Source organism: Anabrus simplex, chromosome 3 (assembly GCF_040414725.1).
Source record: "Anabrus simplex isolate iqAnaSimp1 chromosome 3, ASM4041472v1, whole genome shotgun sequence".
NCBI classification, from domain to species: Eukaryota; Metazoa; Arthropoda; class Insecta; order Orthoptera; family Tettigoniidae; genus Anabrus; species Anabrus simplex.
This window is the reverse complement of record NC_090267.1, coordinates 474698439-474715148: the sequence shown is the minus strand read 5'-3', so window position 1 is coordinate 474715148 and position 16710 is coordinate 474698439.

Here is a 16710-nt window from a genome sequence, read left to right as displayed (position 1 = left end):
AGTACTTCTCCTCGCAGTGCTCTCAGTAGTTCTCCTAGTACTTCTCCCCATTAGTTCTCCCAGTAGTTCTCCTAGTACTTTTCCCAGTAGTTCTTCTAGTAGTACTCCCCATTGTTCTCCTAGTAGTTCTCCCAGTAATTGTTGCAGGAGTTCTCTAAGAAGTTGCTCTAGTAGCTTATTAGTACTTCTAGTACATCTCCCAATAGCTCTCCCAGTAGTTTTCCCAGTATTTCCCCAATCAGTTCTTCTAGCACTTCTCCTAGTAGTTCTCCGAGTAGTTCTCCTCGTACTCCTCCCAGTAAATCTCCCAGTACTTATCCTACTAGTTCTGTCAGTAGTTTCCTTAGTAGTTCGTCCAGTAGTTCTCCTGGTACTTCTCCTAGTAGTTCTCTTGCTAGTTCTCCTATCAGTTCCCTCAGTAGTTCTCCTATAGTTCACTTAGTACTTTTCCTTGTAGTTCTCCCAGTAGTTCTCTTAGTACTTTTCCCGGTAGTTCTCTTAGTACTTGTGCTAGTAGTTCTCCTAGTATTCCTCTTAGTACTTCTCCTAGTCGTTCTCCCAGTAGTTTTTTATTAGTACTCTTAATACTTCCCCTAGTAGTTCTATCCGTAGTTCTCCTATTAGTGCTCCCAATATTTCTCCTAGTAGTTCTGTTTGTAGTTCTCCTAGTAGTTCTCCCAGTAGTTTTCCTAGTGGTTTTACCAATAGTTCCCTGAGTACTTCTGTCAGTAGTTCTCCAAGTAGTTATTGCAGTAGTTTTGCCAGTAGTTCTCCCAGCAGTTCTCCCATTAATTCTCCTAGTAGTTCTCTTAATAGTTCTCCTCGTAGTTCTCCTAGTATTACTCGTAGTATTTTTCCTAGTAGTTCTCCTAGTAATACTCCTACTAGTTCTCTTAGTAACACTCCTAGTAGTTTTCTTAATAGTTCTCCTCGTAGTTCTCCTAGTATTACTCGTAGTATTTTCCTCGTAGTTCTCCTAGTAATACCCCTAGTAGTTCTCCCAGTAATTTCCCAAGTAGTACCCTCACTAGGTCTCCTAGTAGTTCTTCTGGTAGTTCTCTCAGTAGTTACCCCAGTAGTTCTCCCAGAAGTTCTCTTAGTAGTTCTCTCACGAGTGTGCTTAGTAGGTCTCCTAGTAGTTCTCCTAGTGTTACACTTAGTATTTCTCCCAGTAGTTCTTCCAGTACTTCTCCCAGTAGTTCACTTAGTATTTCTACCAGTAGTTATTGCAGTAGTTTTCCCAGTAGTTCACTTAGAATTTCTCCTACTAGTTCTCCCAGTAGTTCTCCTAGTACTTCTCCTAGTAGTTCTCTTAGTACTTCACCCAGTAGCTCTCCCCGTAGTTCTCCTAGTATTTCTCCTAATAGTTTTCTCAGTAGTTCTCATCGTAGTTATCCCAGTAGTTCTAGTATTTCTTCTTGTAGTTCTCTTGGTAGTTATGCCAGTAATTGTCCTAGTAGTTCTCCCGCAGTCGCTTAAGTGTGGCCAGTATCCAGTATTCAGGAGATAGTAGGTTCAAACCCCACTGTCGGCAGCTCTGAAAATGGTTTTCCGTGGTTTCCCATTTTCACACCAGGAAAATACTGGGGTTTTTCCTTAATTAAGGCCGCTTCCTTCCCACTCCTAGCCCTTTCCTGTCCAATCGTCGCCATAAGACCTATCTGTGTCGGTGCGACGTAAAGCAACTAGCAAAAAAAGTAGTTCTCCCAATAATTCTCCAAGTAGTTCTCTCAGTAGTTCTGCCAGTAGTTATTGCAGTAGTTATCCTAGTAGTTCTCGTAGTAGTCCTCCTAGTAGTTCTCCTAGTATTTATCCTAGCAGTTCTCCTTGTAGTTCTCCCAGTAGTTCTTCTAGTACTTCTCCTAGTAGTTCTCTTAGTACTTCTCCTAGTATTTGTGACATTAGTTCTAACAGTTCTCCTAATAGTTCTCTTTGTAGTTATCCTAGTAGTTCTCTCATTACCGGGCGAGTTGGCCGTGCGCGTAGAGGCGCGCGGCTGTGAGCTTGCATCCGGGAGATAGTGGGTTCGAATCCCACTATCGGCAGCCCTGAAGATGGTTTTCCGTGGTTTCCCATTTTCACACCAGGCAAATGCTGGGGCTGTACCTTAATTAAGGCCACGGCCGCTTCCTTCCAACTCCTAGGCCTTTCCTATCCCATCGTCGCCATAAGACCTATCTGTGTCGGTGCGTCGTAAAGCCCCTAGCAAAAAAAGTTGTCTCATTAGATATTCCAGTAGTTTTCCCAGTAAATATTCGATTAGTTCTCCCAGTAGTGTTCCTAGTAGTTCTCCCAGTATTTCTTCTAGTAGTTCTCGCAATAGTTCTCCCAGTAGTTATTCCAGTAGTTCTCCCAGTAATTCTCCCAATAATAATTATTGGTGTCCAACGTGATTTTCAACTTCCTGCTTTACATGGATTTGGATAATTTTGGCAATTTCGTTTTATTTTGTGTTATGGAGCTTCCTACCAACATAAATGTTCCATCATCATCATCATCATCATCATCATCATCATCATCATCTCATTTTTCGGATTTTGCTCTGGACGCTCAGTCGTTTCGTAGAGAGGCAGATTGAAGCCTTCGAAATGCACTTGCTTCGAATATCCTGGTTAGAAGAGAAGACTAATGAGGAAGTTCTCAACTTATTAAATAAGAAACAAAAGGACTTCTAGGAACCATCAAGGAGAGAAAGCTCAGGTACATCATGAGAGGTGAACTAGATGAACTTCTGCGACTTGAGGGGAAAATCGAAGGAAAACCATTTGTAGGGAGACGGAGAAATTTCTGGCTTAAAGTCCTGCGTCGTTGGTATGGACGAACTTTCATCGAAATCTTTCGAGCCGCAGTTTCACAAGTTACCATAATCAATTCGATCACGGTGTCCTAAGAAGGAGAAATAAAAGAAGAAGAGTTGGTACCTTTTGGAAATAATTTTATCAATTGTCCTGGCAAAGATAAAGGAATAGGCGTGGTATTAAATCAGCTTGTCAGTAAAGGCTGAGGAATTTTGATCACGAGTGAATGATACGATACAATTAAACATTATTGGATTCAATGCCCTGGTGAGTATGATTCTTTATACGAAGAATGACTGATCGAGTTGACGTAAACTAGCATTCTAACGAGGGTAGATTTGCATTCTATCATCAACAGCCTTGAAGAAGCTTTTCCTTCTTTTTATTCATTTTTACAGCATTTCCCAACAAAAATATTATTTTGTTGTACTTTTTCTCCAGTAATCCATTTTTAGCATCGGTACAAGATCTAGAAAAGAGAGGAAATACTAAGACATTTATTTCTGACATGCATTTTTTTGAAAGGCACCAGTAAAAATCGTGATTGTTAGGTGTTTATTGAGCAAGCCTGTCCCATTATTTGACAGAAAAGAATGATAAAAGTGAATTATTTTAAACTAGTACATAAGCCTTTCTTTCACAGTCGAAATTACCATCTATAAACGGTGGATGGCTGTTGTTCACGTTCGCAGGTATAACCTTAAATTACCCTGCACGTGTCCCCTTAGTGGTGCTAAGCGAGCAACAATATTACTGGAGCCAGAGAATCATTTTGATTTCCTGGCATATATCACATTGCAAAAATGGCCAATTATAGAAACGGACCTTTTCTGGACCATGAATACAGACGTCTGGGTCCAAACATTACAATGTGTCAACCGAACATCGGAGTATTAGTAGAGCCAAATGCCACATCCTACGCAAGATCTTGGATGAAAACAAAGTCGATATAGTTGCAGTCCATGAACATGAATGAGAGAATGAAGCACAACTCTCTTCAAGGGGTAAAATAGCTGGATTCGATTTATTAGGTGCTACGTATGACAAGGTTTATGGTGTGGCAACTTAAGTACGGGGCAGTATCGAAACTGCATACCTTATTTCCATTAATAACAATGATAACACCCATGAAGTTGTCGTCAAAATTGGTGATACTACAATATTGTTAACATCTATAAACCTCCGGATATGAAATGGCCTGCATATGTAATCAAGACCCACACTCACTCTACACCATATCTGTAAATTCAGATCCAGTGGTGAGAATGGAAACGACTTCGTTAACTAGTCTGAAGAACATAATATCCCTCTAGTCTTAGATGCCAAAGACCGAAGCACATTCCTATCTGCTGCCTGGAAAACAGATCATAACCCAGATCTATGTTTCATTTCATCTGATGGAAATGGACAGCCACTTCCAGTGTCACGACGAGTTCTTGCTCATTTTCCACACAGTCAAACTCGTACAGTTCTTCTAGTAATAGGTAACAGTAGACCTGTGATAAGATCATTTCCTCGGGAGAGAAGGAATTCAAAAAGGCAAGCCTTTTCTGAAAACCTGGATAAGTGTGCTGGGTGGATCCCACCTGTGAGATCAAGTTATAAGCGATTTGTTGGGGTTGTTATATGCACAGCGCAAGAAATATGTACCTGGATGGACACAACAGAGCGAGGACCTATACAAGAAATTTTGTGACACCAATAAAAGTGAATTAGCTGATGAAATACTCCACAGTAGTGATACTGCTCGACGTGCTGAATGGACTGAAACAGTTGAGTCTTTAGATTTCCGTAATTCTAGTAGGAAAGCCTGGACTTGTTAAGAAAATTAGGTAGTAGCAATCCACTTCCTCGTAGAAATGATAAAGTTACCCCTAGTCAAGTAGCAAATCATATTGTCTCTACATCAAGAGCTCCTCACATCCGAGCTCACACTATCAAAGTCAGAAAGGAATTAACATCACTCAAATTTTCCTGTGAACAAGAGACAGTTTTTTCCAGAACAATTAGCATTGATGAAATAACTATAGCCCTGAAGCAAATGAAAATAGGGAAGGCACCTGGATGTGATGGCATTCATTCAGAATTCCTTGTGCATAGTGAAGAAATGGCTCGCAGGTTTCTTCACATATATTTTACAAACTGGTAAAATCCCACACGGTATGAAAATAGCGCTCCTAAAACCAGGTAAGCCAAACGATCAACCACAAAGCTACAGACCCATTGCCTTGTTCAGCATGCTGTTGTATAATACAATAAGTCACATGATCTTGCAGAATATTCCTGTTGAACAGACAGATTTCCGTCCGAATAGTAGCTGTACAGACCAGGTCATTTCACTGACAACTTTCATCGAAGTCAGTTTCCAGAAGAAGCAGAAGACCTCAGCTATATTCATTGACCTAACTGCGTCTTACGACACAGTGTGGAGGCATTGCGTAATATTAGAATTACTACGAGCAGTGCCCTGTCTGATGATTGGAAATCTAGTGAACTCCATGCTGAACAACAGAAGCTTTCAAGCTCTAATGGGCAATAAAATAAGTCCACCAAAGAAACGAAACAACGTTTTACCACAGGGATCTGTCTTACCTCCTCTCCTGTTTAGCCTACATATATAGCTGATATGCCTGAAACTATATCTAAGAAGTTTGGGTACGCAGTCGATTGGGCTCTTGCTGTATGCCATAGAGATCTAGATATTACTGAATCCATTCTGACCAGAGACGTATCTCCCATTGGCATGTACTTCCGCAAATGGAGACTACAACCAAATGCAGCTAAGACGGATGTAAATACTTCCCACCTCAGCAACAGACTGGCAAACGAGAAACTTCAGATCCAGCTTGAGGGAAGAGTGCTACAACATAATATAAACCCTAATAATTTCGTGTGGCTATTTCTAGCCGAGTGCAGCCCTTGTAAGGCGGACCCTCCGATGAGGGTGGGCGGCATCTGCCATGTGTATGGAACTGCGTGTTATGGTGGTGGAGGATAGTGTTATGTGTGTGGTGTGTGAGTTGCAGGGATGTTGGGGACAGCACAAACACCCAGACCCCGGGCCATTGGAATTAAGCAATGAAGGTTAAAATCCCCGACCCGTCCGAGAATCGAACTCGGGACCCTCTGAACCGAAGGCCAGTACGCTGATCATTCAGCCAACGAGGTTGACATATAAACCCTAAATTTCTTGGGGTCATTCTGGACAGAACCCTTAGCTTCAGACATAACTTATCAGGAACAGCTGCCAAGATCAGAACTAGGAATAACATCTTGCAGAAACTATGTAGGACACCATAGGGCTCATCAGCAATAACACTAAGAATCTCTGCTCATGGGTTAGTGTATCCTGTAGCAGAATACTGTGCCGAAGTCTGGATCAACAGAACTTACACGAGGCTTGTCGACGTTCAACTTAACCAGACCGTGCGCATTGTAACAGGCATTTTAAGGAACATGCCTACGTTCTGGCTGCCCAACCTGAGCCATATTGAGCCTCCATCCCTGCGACGAGAATGTGCACTTGTGCGAGAACTCACGAAAATAGATGATAGTCCTGAGCTTCCTATTCATGAAGACATTCCTGCCATCAATACAAAGAAGCTCTCTTCCCGTCATCATCCGCTACAAACTAGCCAAGTCAACTACTACAAACATAATATAAGAGATCGATTGACAGATATATGGCAAACCAGCGCTACCAAAGAACAACTAGTTTTGATGAACACAGGTAGATTTGGGCCACTCTGAACAGAATAAGAACTAATTGAGGAAGATGCGTCGATTCCCTACATAAATGGGGGATGATATCCTCCTCGCGCTGTGGTTGTGGTGCTGAACGGCAAACGGCTCAGTCCATTGTCCAAGTGTGCCCATTACGAGCATTCAATGGCGACCAGTAGGAGTTCCTCTTCGCAACTGATAACGCTGTTGAATACACAAATTTAGATGTGTTTGTAACTCCGTGTGTAGATTAATATGTGTATAGACCATTTGTAAATAGATCATAAATTTTTGTATAACGTGTTTCAAAAAGCTAAATAACAAACTATCCATAAAGTAATTGAAAATTTTAAATGGAATATTAATATATCTTATAAATGAAAGTTACCACTTTCCAGGTTATATTTGGCATTCGAATGCTATCGAAACAGGTATTGTAGTATTTCCTTACAAACGATATTGAGTGCAGTTGTAGCTCGGAGTTGTATTTTGACGTCTATGGATCTGCGTACTCTTGAGAAAGCTACATACAACTGTCCAAAACGAATCACCATCAATAGCGCCATATGCCCTCCGTTCTTATGGAATGTAATCCAAGCTTCTGGCACGCATTCTAATGATTAGAAATTCTATACCATCACCACCTCTACGCTGCCGGCCAACATTATGATGGTAAAAATATTTTCAACGAACGGGGCTTGAACCGGCTAACCCCGGCGTCAGTCCAAATACACCTAATGTGTTTATGACCATGACCACCAGGTGCGCTGCTCCACCTGGTGCTTATCGGTAGACATAAACCCCCGAATGAAAAAAAAAGAAGATAGTATTTTTCACTGAATAATTCAGATATGATGGTCATCGCCTCTGTGGTGTAGTGGTTAGTGTGATTAGCTGCCACCCCCGGAGGTCCGGGTTCGATTCCCGGCTCTAAATTTGAAAAGTGGTACGAGGGCTGGAACGGGGTCCACTCAGCCTCGGGAGGTCAACTGAGTAGAGGTGGGTTCCATTCCCTCCTCAGCCATCCTGGAAGTGGTTTTCCGTGGTTTCCTACTTCTCCTCCAGGCAAATGCCGGGATGGTACCTAACTTAAGGCCACGGCCGCTTCCTTCCCTCTTCCTTGCCTATCCCTTCCAATCTTCCCATCCCTCCACAAGGCCCCTGTTCAGCATAGCAGGTGAGGCCGCCTGGGCGAGGTACTGGTCATACTCCCCAGTTGTATCCCCCGACCAAGAGTCTGAAGCTCCAGGACACTGTCCTTGAGGCGGTAGAGGTGGGATCCCTCGCTAAGTCCGAGGGAAAAACCGAACCTGGAGGGTAAACAGATGATGATGATGTTGCTTTTAATACGGCAAAGGAGAAAAGACCATAATGACACCTGTGACGTTCGGTGGGGTGCCTAACAGCATAAAACGTCAGCACGGCTGACTCACCCGGTACATCTATGGAAGGCAACAGAAGCCACGATGTACGCATTTCCACATCATGCCGATAGACATGTGTATCTACTTCATCATGTGAATATGCTACGACTTCGCTGATAGAAACATATTTTTCTTAAAAAAGTACAAAATTCGTGGTCGTGAGAGGTTGGTGGTATTTTTCTCGTAAAGAAGACATAGTCCACCTCTGTGGTGTAGTGGTTAGTGTGATTACCTGCCACCCCCGGAGGTCCGGGTTCGATTTCCGTCTCTGCCACGATTTTTTCCCTCGGACTCGGCGAGGGATCCTACATCTACCGCCTCAAGGGTAGTACCCTAGAGCTTCAGCCTCTGGGTCTGGGGATACAACTGGGGAGGATGACCAGTACCTCGCCCAGACGGCCTCACATGCTATGCTGAACAGGGGCCTTGCGGGGGGATGGGAAGGTTGGAAGGGATGGACATGGGCGAGAGAAGGAAGCGGCCGTGGCCTTAAGTTAGGTACCATCCCGGCATTTGCCTGGAGGAGAAGTTTGAAACCACGGAAAACCACTTCCAGGAAGGCTGAGGTGGGAATCGAACCCACCTCTACTCAGCTGACCTTCCGAGACTGAGTGGACCCCGTTCCAGCCCTCGTACTACTTTTCAAATTTCGTGGCAGAGTCGGGAATCGAACCCGTGCCTCCGGGGGTGGCAGCTAATCACACCAACCACTACACCACAGAGACGAACAAGGTTGAATTCAAATGAATAAAAAAAAAAAAAAAAAAGATTAAACGAAAACTTTACAAAGAGCCTGAAGGACTGAAAACATGGAACAAGCTCTATCACAGGGAGCGGAAGAGAAACAACAAATTTAATTTTATCAAATTACTGTTACCAAGGAACAGGTACGAAAAATACCACATATCAGTTATAAATTGATAAACTGAATAAAGCCACCCAGGGAAGAAAACTTCACTTCGGAGAGGCACCTCGCCTTGTACATACAAATTAAATCCTTGTCTTTCCCACCTTGTCCGAGAGCGAGAAACAAGAATGTTTTGTTTATTCACCAGGCATGAAAGCCTGGTCCGCCTCTGTGGTGTAGTGGTTAGCGTGATTAGCTGCCACCCCCGGAGGTCCGGGTTCGATTCCCGGCTCTGCCACGAAAATTTGAAAAGTGGTACGAGGGCTGGAACGGGGTCCACTCAGCCTCGGGAGGTCAACTGAGTAGAGGTGGGTTCGATTCCCACCTCAGCCATCCTCGAAGTGGTTTTCCGTGGTTTCCCACTTCTCCTCCAGGCGAATGCCGGGATGGTACCTAACTTAAGGCCACGGCCTCTTCCTTCCCTCTTCCTTGTCTATCCCTTCCAATCTTCCCATCCCTCCACAAGGCCCCTGTTCAGCATAGCAGGTGAGGCCGCCTGGGCGAGGTACTGGTCATTCTCCCCAGTTGTATCCCCCGACCAAGAGTCTGCAGCTCCAGGACACTGCCCTTGAGGCGGTAGAGGTGGGATCCCTCGCTGAGTCCGAGGGAAAAGCCGAACCTGGAGGGTAAACAGATGATGATGATGATGATGAAAGCCTGACAGCTTGGAAATTGAAAATTCGTGTACTCGAACATTACCTTTGACAAGCAAAGTAATTTCCTAATTGTATTATCCGGTTTCGATAACGTATCAGTGTCGTAAATGCCCATAATACAAACTGAAGGCCACTCTCTTTCAAGTAATAGGTACCATTATGACGTACCGCGCTGGGGAAGGAAAACAAAAGGACATGGTTCGCTCAAGCTTTGATCATAATACACTACAAGTTGACATAGCAGCATTGTACTCTATTTGTATGTGTGCTGAATGACAACGTGCATCCTTTACGTGGAAGTAAGTAATGTGATGGTTTTCACTACTTATATGATGTTTGAATCAAGTGTTATTGTATTTTAAATCACTTCGGTGTATAAGACGCACCTTAAATTTTTAGCAGTTTTTCCGAAAAATGACATGGTAAACATTGTAGTTTGCCAAGTCAGATCAAAAACACTTTACTTTTTTTTGCCAGGGGCTTTACGTCGCACCGACACAGATAGGTCTTATGGTAACGATGGGATAGGAAAGGCCTAGGAGTTGGAAGGAAGCGGCCGTGGCCTTAATTAATGTACAACCCCAGCATTTGCCTGGTGTGAAAATGGGAAACCACGGAAAACCATTTTCAGGGCTGCCGATAGTGGGATTCGAACCTACTATCTCCCGGATGCAAGCTCACAGCCGCGCCCCTCTACGCGCACGGCCAACTCGCCCGGTGAACACTTTACTGTAATTATAAGTTTATATAATCGAATTGACTCTTAGTACTACACAAAATCAGCATCTGAGCTTTCACCATCCTCTCATACTTAGTCTTCATTATCGTTATCTTCTTGTTCTTCTTCCTCTTCTTATTGAACTTTTCTGTTGGCCCAGTAATCCTTCATTCACTGACTCAATTCTACTTCGCATTGCTCGGAACATTTCCTGGCCTCATTGTGCTTAGTTTCGGTAAGGGTCTGGTTTTGATAGCTGAACGGAACTTGCTCCTGTTAATTATGATGGCGTTATTAATATTAAGTTCTGCCAGATCCTTCTCTACCTGCTGGTTCCACAGCGATCCATTGGCTTTACCGTTCCTGACTACTTTGAAGATCTCATAGCCAGGACAGCCTGTGGGAATCCATTCTATACAGGTGTCCGTAGAAAGCTAGACGTTTTCTTCTGATGGCATCAGTGAGGGTTTCTTGGTGTTCGTAGAGTTCACGGTTTGGTTTGTACCGTCGCCTTCCATCTGATAGGATCCTTTGTTCTATTAGCTATCTCAGGAACTTCCTTTCTTGTAGTTCGAGCGCTCTTAGTGGGGTCTTCTTAGTTAGAGCTAAGCACTCTGCTGCATAGAGGACTGACGGTCTTGGTTTGACGGTCATCGATAGGTGTTTTGAGGCGTACAGTTTTCTGCAGGCATGGTTTGCTTTGTTTAGTTTCTCCTCTGCTGGAGAGCAACCATTTCACTAAGGTCTTTTGAAATCCACTCTCAAACGTACTTTACAGGTTTTGCTCTTTTGATATGCTTGTTGTCACTGACACTCATTGTTCTAGGGGCGCCTTTTATATTGGTAATGAACTCCGTCTTACTGGTGTTGATCAGGAGACCTGATTTAGTCGCTACTGAGTGTAGTGTTTGGAATTCCATAGTAGCCTCTTGTACGTCATTTGCTAGTAAGGTCAGGTCATCAGCAAAGGCCAGGCACGGCATCCTTAGGTTGTCTGCTTTGACCCCCATTCTTAATCCGGTGTTCACTGTAAGGGATCTGGTCCATTCCCTGAGAATCTTCTTCTTCTTCTTCTTCTTATAATAATAATAATAATAATAATAATAATAATAATAATAACATTTGTTGCAGTTTGTCTTGTGCCGACAACTTGGACTTAATGGCAGATTGTGCTGAAACCGTGAGATCTAAAGCCTTGGAACATGGAAATAGGTGCAAGGAGTGTGGTATGAAAATTTACTTTTCCAAGACTATTTTTTTGCTATTGGCTTAACGTCGCACCGACACAGATAGGTCTTACGGCGACGATGGGACAGGAAAGGGCTAGGACTGGGAAGGAAGCGCTCGTGGCGTTAATCAAGGTACAGCCTGGTGTGAAAATGGGAAACCACGGAAAACCATCTTCAAGGCGGCCGACAGTGGGTTCGAACCCATTGTCTTCCGAATACTGGATACTGGCCGCACATAAGCGACTGTAGCTATCGAGCTCGGTCTTTTCCAAGACTAAACTGATGTAAGTAGGTAAGGAATCCAAGAGAACTGAATGTCAGATTGGGGATAGAAAGCTGGAATGGGTAGACAATTTCAAGTATTTAAGATGTGTGTTCGCCGAGGATGGTAGAATAGCAAGGGATACTGAATCAAGTTTCAGTAAAGCTATGGCAGTGAGCTTGCAGTTGCGATCAACAGTATTCTGTAAGAAGAAAGTCAGCTCCCGGCCTTTTTTCCCACCAACTTTGTTCGAAGGGAGTGAACGCTGGGTGGACTCAGGATATGTTACTCATAAGCTAGAAAATATCAGATATGAAAGTATCGAGATTGCTCGCAGGTACGAACAAGTAGTAACAATATGGAGAGGGTACCCGGAATGAGGAGCTAAAACCTAAGTTTTTAATTAAATCGATTGATGAAGCTGTACGCATAAACCCACTTTGGTGGGGTCGTGTGAGGCGAATGGAGGAGTATAGGTTAAGAATTGAGTCGGTCATGTAGGGTAGAAGAAGTAGAGGGAGACCAAGACGACGATGACTACACACAGTTCCTAATGATTTAAAAATAAGAGGTATACAACTAAATGAGGCCACAGAACTAGTTACAAATAGAGGATTGTGGAGGCGTTTAGTAAATTGACAGAGGCTTGCAGACTGCACGTTCAGAGTCTGTAATGACGATGTGGAATCCATTCGTGAAATTTTGCCCAGGAATTTCGTTATATTCTGTGTTGTACATTTATTTTTGCTAAACTGCTGGGAGAAACGGATGAACTGCAAGTTACAAGTTACAATGGGGGCAGTTGTATGAATGAGGAAAGAGTTTGGAATGAAACTCACATCGGCAAGGTGGAAGTGACGAGACTTGGAAAGGAACAGGGAATTTTTGAATGTATTACCACAGTGAATGTTGCTGGAACAGGTTATGTCGTTCGAGTATTTTCAAAGTTACAAAGTATAGAATGGAAGCTATACTGTGGAAGTAGGTGTAATAAAAATATTTACGTAAAAAAAGAGTTTTCGGAATGGTGAAATGTGTGCTAACTGCCAGAAGTATCCCATTTGAATTAAACAAGAGGTTAGATAAGGTTTCCGCATGCTGTCTTATGATAGAGTTGTACGATTTGAAATGTGGTTGTGGAGAAGAGTGCAGGAAGTAATGAAATAGCATATGGCTTTAGGTGCCGGGAGGTGTCCGAGGACTTCAGCTTGCCAGGTGCAGGTCTTTTGATTTGACACCCGTAGGCGACCTGCGCGTCGTGATGAGGATGAAATGATGGCGAAGACGACAAATACACCAAGCCCCATGCCAGCGGAATTAACCAGTGATGGTTACAATTCCCGAGTCTGCCGGGAATCGGACCCGGGACCGCTGTGACCAAAGGTCACCACGCTAACCATTCAGCCATGAAGCTAGACAGTGCAGAAAGTGAAATGGATAGACAGACTGAGGAATGTGGACGTACTCAGGAGGGTAAGGCAGGGTAGAAAACTGACGAGGATGGTGAAAATGAGTGAAAAGCCCCTAGGGTAGGTCGCGCGCAGTGAAGTATTTGGTCGGTACAGAGGAGCATCGAAGGGAAAATAGGAGGAAGGACAAGAAGAGGAAGGAAACGGTTGAAATGCTGACAGATGTGGTGGAAGAAAGAGCTTATTCACAAATGACGGACGATCCTCAGGGAAAAAGAAGAACGAAAGATGCTCAGTTGATGTCTGAGGTCAGTTTTACAGAATATGAATGAGAATAATAATAACAAGAATAGATTGAAACATCACCTGATGAAAACTTCATTTCTATCGCATAGTGGAACACTCCTGGAGCTAACCCACTAATGCAATAGGCGTATTTGAGAATGGCCGTGCTGACAGAATTTTGAAGAGCTGAATCCAGTCTCAGTCCTGCATTTCGGATTGTAATATACAGGCGTGTGAAAATTAGTAGGTTCAACATTAAGTTTCGATTATTTCCATTGTAGCATTACTCGTTACTGCCTGCCAACGGCCATAGCCGTGTTGAAACACCGGATCCCGTGAGATCTCCGAAGTTAAGCAACATTGGACGTGGTCAAGATTTAGATGGGTTGCCACGCACTGTTTGTGGGGGGGGGGGGGTTGGTAAGGGAATGGAGGAGCGGAAAGGAACTGGCCACCTTGCCGTACGTAAACTCCGGCTCAGGCACACCTCTGCGGAGGTTCGGACCTGCCTTCGGGCAGAATACACCCTTACCTTACCATTAATGCCTGAACATAAAAATGACCATATAACTTTTTTCTGCTGCTGCAGTGGATTGTTGCCTGTTTAAAGTAAATTATAGAATACAAGTTATATTTTCTTTAAATTACATCAGTAATGTCATATTATTCTAGGCAATTTAGACTCCTATATCAATATTAACGTTCGTTGTTGTTAATTTTTAATTTCTCTTTTGAGTGTAATTACATAAAATGGAATCACATGAAGTGATTGTGTGATATTTTGCTTTAGGCCTATTTGACTGCTGATATGATTCACTGTGCTTTGTACTATTTACTATCCGAACCCTTGGAAACTGATGTAGTTTGATTGTCAACGGACCAAAAAAAAATTATAATCTCAACGTGATATTTTAAACATTAAGAATTTCAGTAAACAGATTTTAGTTAGTTGGATTAATATTAGACTGAACGACAGGGAGTTTCATGCTTCAGAGAAAAGTCTAAAGCATTTTTTTCTCCTTGGAGTCTAAATTTTTTAACACTTCTGTATGTCAGTGAAATTCTTGCACTGATTGAAAGAGGATAATTCAAACCACGCCTTACATTGAATTAGAGTGACATTTTTTGACCCTCGAAGGTGTAGGATCCGTCTTAATACAAGAGCAGATACAACCTAACTTTCTTTTCCATTATGGATTTATTATGGACCAGACTGATTTCACACAGCTGTTCAAGTATGTTTCGAGACACCCAATAAAATGTTGTCTATGAGGATATCTTTGTGCAGACAAACTGAAAACCTGGCCTGGATTTTTGCTACTCCTCACCACTGATAATTATCATCAGCCATTTCATCACATGTAAACAGTACTTTCCAAGAAACATGAACAACTTTCTAACTTGCATACATTATCAAAGATTACACAAAACATTAACAGCGACAGACATATAACTACCGTGTAAGGATTAGATTAGTCAACACGTTACTCACAGTCCATTGTGTCTTCATGTAGGTTTCTGTAATCGACATGTTATCTAAGTACTTCCAGTTTCTGGAACAATACAACAAGTATTGTTCTTAGTTAGACACAAGGCTGATACGAAGAATCTTATCTCACACCCTTGAGATTGTAATTAATAAATGGGGAAATAATAATAATAATAATAATAATAATAATAATAATAATAATAATAATAATAATAATAATAATAATAATAATATTAATAATAATAATAATAATAATAATAATACGGCATAACGACGAACTATTCACCCACGCAGAGAAGATTACAGACACGATCCGGAAAAGAAGAATGACCTAATATGGGCATGTGAAACGAATGTACGAAACAAGTCTGACCAACCGCATCACCTTCTTTTAGGAGAGAAAACTGAAGGGGCCTGGTTCACTGAAGTGGATAGAGACCTTGAAGAAACGGGAATCACACGTAATGCCATCCAGGAGCGTGTTCCACTTAAGAAGAAACTTCAAGTGTTCTAGGTTTTCCGAGACAAGCCAAAATTAAAAACAGGAAAGGCATGGACACAGGAGAGGTAAGAAGAACACCGAGAACGCATGGTGAAGTACTGGGCAGACATCAAAGCCAGAGGTAGTCAGTTGAAATAAAGTGGTCCAAAGTTGGCCTATACGACATGAATGAATGGAACAATAATAATAACAATAATAATAGCAATAATGGTATGCAGCTTCCGAAGAGGCTTGGTACAAGTGCCATGGAGCCTGACACTTAGGAAGTGTACTGCAGGACATTAAAAACGCAACTCCAAAAAGGACGTGGGCCAACATAACCAGATTTGTCAGGCAGAATATCCACCACACGCTGGTAACCTGATTACATTAATAATGGGAAGTCTAAGTTCCCGATGAGCGACTTAGATTTTTCCTACCAATAGACCATTTCAAAAATTATATGCGAGGCTTTTCAGCAGTGTGCTCTATAAACCAACATTTCATCTTAGACCTGACATTAGATTCATCAGAGTTGGATGTGTCAGGTTCTACTCACTGACGCTGTGGTATATGCATGCTATTTCTTTTTCACCCAATATTTTCATTCCCCTCCCTAACGGGGAGCGGTGGGCCCCCTAGAGGGTTACGCCCCCTCTCTGCCCAAGAGATGCGGGTGGGTTGGGGAAGGAGCAATAGTGTTAGGAAGGGGGTAAAATTGAAGTGATGAAGAGGGAGGTATGTGGGGGAGGGGGCAGGTTATTCGACCTTTTGGCTGAGTGTTTATTCAAGTTGTTTGAAGTTACGTACCGACTGTATGATTTTCAATAAAGTATTGATTATACACTGACTGACGGAGCAAATGCAACACCAAGGAGGAGTGGTTCGAAAGGGATGAAAGTTGGGGAAAAAACAGAGACGGCACGGACGAATAATTGATGTTTATTTCAAACCGATATGCAGGTTACACAATGCGCACGGCATCGACTCAGTAGGATGTAGGACCACCGCGAGCGGCGATGCACGCAGAAGCACGTCGAGGTACAGAGTCAATAAGAGTGCGGATGGTGTCCTGAGGGATGGTTCTCCATTCTCTGTCAACCATTTGCCACAGTTGGTCGTCCGTACGAGGCTGGGGCAGAGTTTGCAAACGGCGTCCGTTGAGATCCCACACGTGTTCGATTGGTGAGAGATCCGGAGAGTACGCTGGCCACGGAAGCATCTGTACACCTCGTAGAGCCTGTTGGGAGATGCGAGCAGTGTGTGGGCGGGCATTATCCTGCTGAAACAGAGCATTGGGCAGCCCCTGAAGGTACGGGAGTGCCACCG